This window comes from Mixophyes fleayi, chromosome 8 (assembly GCF_038048845.1).
Source record: "Mixophyes fleayi isolate aMixFle1 chromosome 8, aMixFle1.hap1, whole genome shotgun sequence".
Taxonomy (NCBI): domain Eukaryota; kingdom Metazoa; phylum Chordata; class Amphibia; order Anura; family Limnodynastidae; genus Mixophyes; species Mixophyes fleayi.
In genome coordinates this window covers 9,785,304-9,794,246 of record NC_134409.1, presented here as the reverse complement: position 1 = coordinate 9,794,246, position 8,943 = coordinate 9,785,304, and the positions used below count along the sequence as shown (strand labels likewise).

The window sequence follows — 8,943 nt, the reverse complement described above, 5'->3', positions numbered from 1 at the left end:
GAAAGCTAGAATCTGATTGGTTGCTATAGGCAACATCTCCACTTTTTCAAACCCGCTGTTTAGTAAATATACTACCTAGAGGGGGATTTATGCTGTTATGTTTATGTATGATGTATCCCTTCTAAATTAGAATTTAGAAATAAATAATTCTTAATTGATATTTGGTGGACAAAACCAATTCCTTAACCACCTCCCCTTCTTTAACATTCCAATCCATTACCCCTATCACCTGTCCATAAAATAAGTAAAATAAATGTGTGATACCCACACCAAACGCTGAGTACCCCTGGGGTGTGTGTGTATATATATATATTTATGTATATATATATATATATATATATATATATATATATATGTATATTTGTGTGTGCATATATGTGTGTGTGCATAAATGTGTGTGTGTGTATATAAATATATATATGTAGAAACATATAGAAATATATGTGTGTGTACTTAGCTACATTTATTATTATTATTTATCTCTCTGCATAATTTGCTGTGATAACCTATATTATCTGTTATAATTGCTTATGGAAACTGTGTGTGGGCGTACCTATGCCTTTGCTCACATACACTTTTAAGTGACTTGTGTTACTTTAAAATATACAGGGGAAATAGCTAATGGGTCTTGAGTTTCGTATTGTATGTTGTGATAATAATAAAATCATTTTATAGTAATTGTATTTGGTTTTATAACAGTTGTCATTGGACTTTTCTCTAACCTAATTGTCAGTGGAAGACAATGCTTAGAAACTCAGCTGAAACATGGGTTTTAGAAGTCTGCACAGAAGAAGAAGGGGGAGGGGCTCTGATTGGACATGTGACCCCTGAAGCTGGCTGAACATGTGACCCTTGAGGCGGACTAGTCATGTGACCACTAAGGCTGACTGGACATGTGACCCCTGAAGCTGGCTGGACATGTGACCCCTGAGGCTAACTGTAGGAAGTGACCCCTGAGGCTGGCTGGACATGTGACCCTTGAGGCGGACTAGTCATGTGACCACTAAGGCTGACTGGACATGTGACCCCTGAAGCTGGCTGGACATGTGACCCCTGAGGCTGACTGGACATGTGACCACTAAGGCTGACTGGACATGTGACCCTTGAAGCGGACTGGTCATGTGACACATGAGGCTGATTGGAGGAAGTGACCCCTGAGGCTGACTGGACATGTGGCCACTAAGGCTGACTGGACATGTGACCGCTGAAGCAAACTGGTCATGTGACCACTAAGGCTACCTGTACATGTGACTCCTGAAGCTGGCTGGACATGTGACCCCTGAGGCTGACTGGACATGTGACCACTAAGGCTGACTGGACATGTGACCCTTGAAGCAGACTGGTCATGTGACACCTGAAGCTGATTGGAGGAGGTGACCCCTGAGGCGGACTGGTCATGTGACCACTGAAGCTAACTGGACATGTGACCCTGAGGCTGACTGGACATGTGACCCCGAGGCGGACTGGACATGTGACCCTGAGGCTGACTGGACATGTGACCCCCGAGGCTGACTGGTCATGTGACCACTGAAGCTAACTGGACATGTGACCCCTGAGGCAGACAAGACAGCAGCTGAGTTTTTGGCGGGAAAGTTCATTTTTTTTTAAATCTGAGAGGTTAACCTGCCATGTTGGCTGCCTGAGGAGAGGCTGAGAGCTCAGGGACACGTAGCTGAGTTCCCCCAGCAGTGACAACAAGAGCACCAGGACTTGTGTGAAGTGCTGAGAAGTTGTAAGGGAATTCCCTTCCCCTGCAGCCGAGTCTCTGACACAGACTGTACCCCACAGCCGTGAGTGAGAAGAGGGGATTCCCTGCTGAGAGGTGCCCTTCAGTGGAGACATCCAGAGAGGTCTGTAAAAAACAATCTCCTCAGATTTCAGCCATTCTTTATACTCTCAGCTGACAGCTTTAGGGCATGCTGGCATCTGGGGGGAGGTGGGCGAGGGTAGGCGAATTGCGTTGTTTGACCCCAGCCCTAAACTTACATATTCAATTCTAACCTATAACGGCAGGGGGCGGGGCCACGATAACGTGGGAATCGCGCCATAAGCCCCGTCCTCCCGGGAGGACTCCCAGAAATTCAGGAGTCTCCCAGACATTGCGGGAGAGTAGGCACGTATGCTTAGTGTACCACTGATTCACTGACTGTGATATGATCAGTGACAAGGATTATTATTCAGTAGTAGGTGCATACATAAAAATAATAAAATCTATTTACATGGACTGTGAATGGAGACATAAAGAGCCAGACATTCCATAATATTATGTACAGATCTGTTTAAAACAGCATCTTAGGAAAAACTCAAGCAGACAATTAAAACTGTTAACCGCTATAGATAATTCATGCTAAGTAAGGACTGAACTGTTAAAACCTTTCTGCAGTCGAATGAAAAGTGTCAGAATTGGGGAATTACAGATATTACACCAAGAATCCCCATTATACATACTTGCCAACTCTCCCGGAATGTCCGGGAGACTCCTGAATTTCGAGTAGGTCTGCCGGACTCCCGGGAGAGTAGAGCAGTCTCCCGCTTCTGCCCACTTCCTAGTGAAGTGGGCACAATTAGATTAAAAATTACCCGAGTCTCAGGGAATCGCATAGTTTTGTCCCCGCTGTAAAATAACGCGTTTGCATCATTACGTGGTGGGGCTGGGCCAAAATGATGCGATTTGCCGAGCCTGCCCACCTCTCCCCGGCATCTCCCAGACACCAACTTCCTGAAGTTGACAAGTATGACATTATATAGCACCTGCAGTAAAGAGGTCTCTTCTCCAAGCCTAGAAATATTAAATTGCATGTTTCTCATTGACTTAAAAATAGAAAACTACCCCAGGAAACGGAAACAAAAACTTTGCAATATTAAAAGCACCTAGTCTGTGTGATACAGCCAGTTCTAAAGTGTAGGGAAATTAAACTCACCTCAAGCTGCAGAGTTTTACTTAACCGCAAACAGCAGCAACGCCAGGTAACTTAAAATTTAGGGACAACTCCTCATGTGCACCATCCCTATAGAAAGTACTGAACTATATAATGGGGGATAAATGTCTAAATGGATAATTACTGTGCAGTCATTTGCATATAAATGGGGTCTTATGGTTATCTCAACAAATCTGTATTTATACCGTGTTGGGTTATTGAATCAGAATGCTATTGATGTGTACAGATAATTTTGATAAATGCACCAGTTAATGTAATGCAATTGTTTATGCAAGGGTTAAAGATTCATTTAGGAGTAAATCCAGCTAGGAGGTACATATTTGTACCTTGGCAAAATGATGTTACGCTGTAGATGGGGAGATTTAAAATGTGAGGACAGATTTAGAGTTGGGAAGTACGTGGGGGGGGGGGAGGGAGCATCGTAGCTAAACTCTAATATAGTTCATTCATCTCAAAAATGTTAAATTTTCAATATCTAAACGAGGGCTCATTTGTATAAATGTGCTTATAGAAATGTACTTTGTTTTATCTTCTTTGCTATATTGTTCCATGCACAGTATATCTTAACAATTTCATCTTGAAACAAAGTTTTTCTTTAAAAATGAAAATAAAAAAACAGCCACATTCCAATTTTGTTTTTTAAAGCGTAACCTCTGCAGAGGTGGGACTATATAAATAAATAGTAATACTAAGTACAGAGGGTTTTATGGCATACAGTGAATGTAGGAAATATTTACACATATTCAGGAGTACTCAGGAAACTTTTAGAGTTTACATAATAAGAAAAAGTCTACAAGTTGAGTTTAATTATTTACATGTTGTAAAAGAATGAAAGGTGAATCACACCTAGATTAATCACAGGACATGCAGACTGGGAGTGAGAATGTGTCTGGCATCTTTCTATGCACCTGACTCATTCTCCTCAGTGATTACAGCATTGTACATACAATAGACGAGGAGCTCCGCATTATACGCTCAGAATCTCCATCATTGCTGAGATCATCTTCCACTTTACACATTCTCTGATTTCTATTTATCCCCTCCAAATGTATTGTGTCTGCACCAACACACAGATATCTGGGCCTCCGAGACTGACGAATTTATGTTCCCTCTCACTCCTTCAAAGAACTGAACAGACTGCTGTGTGGAAGTGATTAGTATGACTTCAAACAATAACTTTCCATGTAATTCCCACACAGATTTCTTAGGGAAATAATTATCATAATCTTTCATGGTTACCTGGTTTCTGACTGGATTAAGTCATAACGGCTAGCAAAAGTCATGTATAACCAGTTTGGATCATAGATGTATGTGAATTGGAAGCAATGGAATTTCTGTAAAGAATTATTTGCATGAATAAAGTTTATTAAACTTTTAAAACTTTTAAAGTCAGATTTCAAAAGAGTTCTCCACCCAAATTATTATAAATCCCACCTATTATGTTTTATGTTTCTACTCAACTGTAAGCAGTGGGTCATCTGACGTAAGCCAGGTTATACACAGTAGCAGGTAGTCAGACGTTAGCCATGTCATACACAGCAGTTGGTAGTCAGATTCACGTCAGATCATACAAAGTGGCAGGTAGTCAGACATAAACCAGGTCATACACAAAGCGGTTATTCAGACGCAAGCCAGGTCATACACAGGAGCTGGCAGTCAGACGTAAGCCAGGTCATACACAGGAGCTGGTAGTCAGACTCAAGTCAGGTCATAAACTGTAGCCATAAGCTAGATCATACACAGTAACGGGTAGTCAGACATAAACCAGCTCATACACAATAGCAGGTAGTCAGACGTAAGCCAGGTCATACACAGCAGTGGTTAGTCAGACATAAGCTAGATCATACACAGTAGTGGATAGTCAGACATAAACCAGGTAATATACAGCAGCAGGGAGTCAGCTGTAAGCCAGGTCATACACAGTAGCTGGTAGTCAGACATAAACCAGCTCATACACAATAGCAGGTAGTCAGACGTAAGCCAGGTCATACACAGCAGTGGTTAGTCAGACATAAATCAGGTCATTCACAGCAGCTGGTAGTCAGACGTAAGCCAGGTCATACACAGGAGCTGGTAGTCGGACTCAAGTCAGGTCATACACAGTAGCCATAAGCTAGATCACACACAGTAACGGGTAGTCAGACATAAGCCCGGTCAGTCACAGTAGCTGGTAGTCAGATGTAAGCTAGGTTATATACAGTAGCGGGCAGTCAGACATAAACCAGCTCATACACAATAGCAGGTAGTCAGACGTAAGCCAGGTCATACACAATAGCGGGTAGTCAGATGTAAGCCATTTCATATACAGTAGCAGGTAGTCAGACATAAGCCAGGTCATACACAGCAGCGGGTAGTTAGACGCAACTCGGATTATACACAGTAGCCAGCAGGGGCTGGCTGGGCTGGGGTGCAGGGGGTATCTGTCCCCCAGCCGTTGTCAACTGCCTTGAGCTGGGTGACTGGGCTGCCTGAATTTTCCCCCCATTATAGTGTGGGTAACAAACTGCTGAGCACACCCCTTTTCCAGCACACCCCTTTATTTGCATGCTGTGCACTCTATAAATTTGAGGTTTGGACTTATGTAAAGTTTCCTGTATTCACACATTTATGGAATACATTCAGTATAAATGAACACTAATTTTGTGTTATTTATAATTAAGGCTTAAATGAACTGAGTCACCACAAAATGCGTCAGGTCGCAGACTCACAGTGATTTTAGGGACCTTTCTCTACTGGAAATTTATTGTTAAATAACGAGATGTTGCTTCTGCCACATCTGAAGCGAATCCTCTGCCAAGAGTATATAAGTCTGCTGCAAGACTAAACTGATGCTCGTCTTAAAGGAATAATATATCCCATTCCTAAGTAGGATTTCGTCTGATTGTATTTTTCTATAAATGTTTGCTAAAACACAGGAGTATACATTGCTCAGATGACCTAATTTATCTGCTTGTTGCATTTACTAAAATTAACAGACCAAGACTTGCTAATGTGCACTAGAAAAATAACAGAATATTTTTGTTTGTCATGGGTAGCACTTAATTTTCTATATAATTACCTGAGTAACATTTTTAATATATTGATACTCTACAAAAGTAGCTTTCAAACAAAATTCGCCTGCCAGTAGCAACAGTTGCACTGCAGGCTTCCAAAGCTCTGCAACGCATTGCTAATGTGAATCGCATGATAACGACCCCTGCACTTTCCCCTTTGTCTCACCTACGGAATAAAAAGCATTCAAGGATGCTCTAAATCAGAACCAGAGTGATCAGCTCTTTTATGGGCTGAGCCAATTTTCCTGAGAATGCAGCCAATCTATTCACTAGGAGATCATGTAGGTTGAATTCAAATATTGGTTCACCCACAAAATGGCTGCTTCCACTGAGAACCTCAAGAAGTGCCTCAGAAGCTACATTCTCATGGGCACTAAATTCTCTTTCCTGTCGATCTCATGTTTAATTATCCATCCCAAATGAAAATGACACCCAAATCTATATCTCTTCCCCTGACCTCTCCCCTTCTTTACTATCTCATGTAACCAACTGTCTTCAGCTATCTCCACATGGATGTCAAAATGCTACCTAAAACTCAGCATGTCCAAAACAGAGCTAGTTTTCCTGAGAAGGTAGCCAATCTATTCACAAAACCTTTCCTTAGTCAACATGCAACCAAAACTCTTATCCATACTCTCATCATCTCCCATCTTGACTACTGCAACCTCCTGATATCTGGCATTCCCGACATCCATATAAACACACTTCAATCCATCCTAAATACTGCTGGAAGACAGATCTTCCTCTCTCACCGCTCCACATCTGCTGCACCACTTTGCAAATCTCTACACAGGCTTCCTGTGTCTGCCAGAATCAAATTCAAATTACTCACCTATACCTACAAAGCCCTCAACAACACTACCCCTTCATACATCTCGACTCTCATATCAAAATACTCTCCATCCCGCCCTCTTAGATCTACCTCTGACCTGCGCCTTGTCTCGTCTCTGGTAACCCCCTCTCACTCCCACCTACAACTCCTGCTGCTCCCCACTTATGGAGTTCGATAACATGCCCAATCAGGCTTTCTTACAGCCTTCAAATATTTAGACATTCTCTAAAACCCCATCTATTTTTTTAAACTTACCTTATCCCTGATGATACTATTCACACTAATGCACCCTCAAAACTGTCCCAATCTTCAGTCTGAGCCACACTCGCTCATCTTGTTTCGGTTGTGTCCTCTTCCACTTAGACTGTAAGCTCTCTAATCATACCCTTTGTTTTCAATCTGCATTTATTTTGTCTGCCTTGTATGTCCTTGTTGTATGTATGTCCTGTTTTCCCTACTGTATGGCGCTGCGGAGCACTGTGACACCTTACAAATCTATGATCATAATAATCCCCTAATCACAGTGGGGTCCTCCATGTTGTGGGCTGAACCATTCAGCAGCCTATCCATTGACTAGGCACTTGTGACATCTTTGAGGCATGAGGACTTTAGGTCATTCCTTGTGACATCACTAAGGTGTGAGGCACAAGGTGCCTTACGCCTTGCTGATGTCACAAGTTCCTAGTAAATTGATTGGTTAAATATTGGTTTAGCCCACAAAATGGCAGCCGTATCTGCGGGCAACCTTTCTGAAAGCAAACAGCAGCCGCCCAGCCAAGGGTTAAGCAATGTTATTATTTATCGCTGGTATACTGAAATAAGAGACAGTATTTTGTTATTTTGTCAGGCGAGAAGATACGTATGAAAATGAGGTAATTCAATCCGATGATTTTATTCAGAGTAAGACAGCGTGAATATATTATTAATGCAGCAGGCTCCCTGCAGAGAACCAGCCTGGGTAATTGTTTATGAAAGGAGCAAGCAAAACGGTATTTGACTCAAGTTGTTACCATTTTATTGCATCAGACTTAGTCATTACTAATTAAAACCGTTCAGAAAACTACAGGCAGTAAAATATAAAGAGGCAACAGATGGTTCTGCATCCCATTAGCATGAAATAATGCATAGGGCAATATTTAAAATGATCAGCTCACTGAGTACATTGTATATCCATGTAAATTAATTTTCAATATTAATTGAAATAACCTGTGAGCATAGATAGGACACTATGTCTGTACTGTGTTCTGTGCAGTGTAATCTAATATTTATTGATCAGCTGGGTGGAAGGTTGGAGTTAGCGCTAGTTAAGCAGCAACGACGTCGATAGCAGACTGTGAGTATGAAATCTTCCCTGTAAAGATATCATTACAGCGGAGGAGAGAGGCTGACAATAAGGAGTTGTTGGACTAATAAGCCTGTGACTGGGGTGAGAGTGTGTGGGAGCAGAATGAAAACTCTGTGTCCAATCGACTTTTTATCACACTCACCATCAATAATCTGAATAACGCTGGTAATAAGGAATTCTCTATGGTGCTGCTGAGAAAGGTTAAATCAGGAGTTAGATGTGTAAACTTTGTTTAGTGCAGAGGTTTATTTTACATGTATATTTTGGTGTTTATATTGCAGTTGGTTAACTTTTGTATTGGGAATGCTCTGATTCTCTGATTGGCTACAGGTTAGTCTAGTCCTGAGGATGTTTTGATGCTCTGATTGGCTACAGGTAAGTTTAGTGGGGAGAATGTTCTAAAGCTCTGATTGGCTACAGATTGGTCCAGTCCTGAGAATCTTCTAATGCTCTGTATCAGGCTCTGCCCTCAGCTGCACTGCAGCGTTGTCCTTAGGCATGCTGCTTGCCTCCTGCAGCTCCTCTCTGCTTAGAGCTATGTTGGACTTTATGCCATTATGCACACCTGGCCTGCAGTACCCCTCTACCACCAGAGGTGCTGCTGTCTGACCACTGTACTTTCCACCTCACTAGCAGGAGTTACCTCATTCCCTAATCAGCACCCACACCTGTTCTCTGCCTTTATAAGATTGCCTCTACCAGTAATCTGTAGGAGTTAATTGTTGTCTTGCCTGCTTTTGCTGATTCTCCAGAGTATCCTGTGTCCTGTTCAAG

At 42.1% G+C, this 8,943-nt stretch overlaps 1 long non-coding RNA gene across 1 annotated transcript in view; it reads left to right on the top strand.

Annotated features, from left to right (window-relative positions):
* The first annotated feature begins 1,415 nt into the window (after nt 1-1,415).
* LOC142098912 (uncharacterized) overlaps nt 1,416-8,943 on the top strand; it is a 114,860-nt gene continuing 107,332 nt past the window's right edge. Inside the window, exon 1 of the long non-coding RNA XR_012678455.1 lies at nt 1,416-1,850. This is a non-coding gene — a long non-coding RNA (uncharacterized LOC142098912). The remainder of the gene's footprint in view (nt 1,851-8,943) is intronic.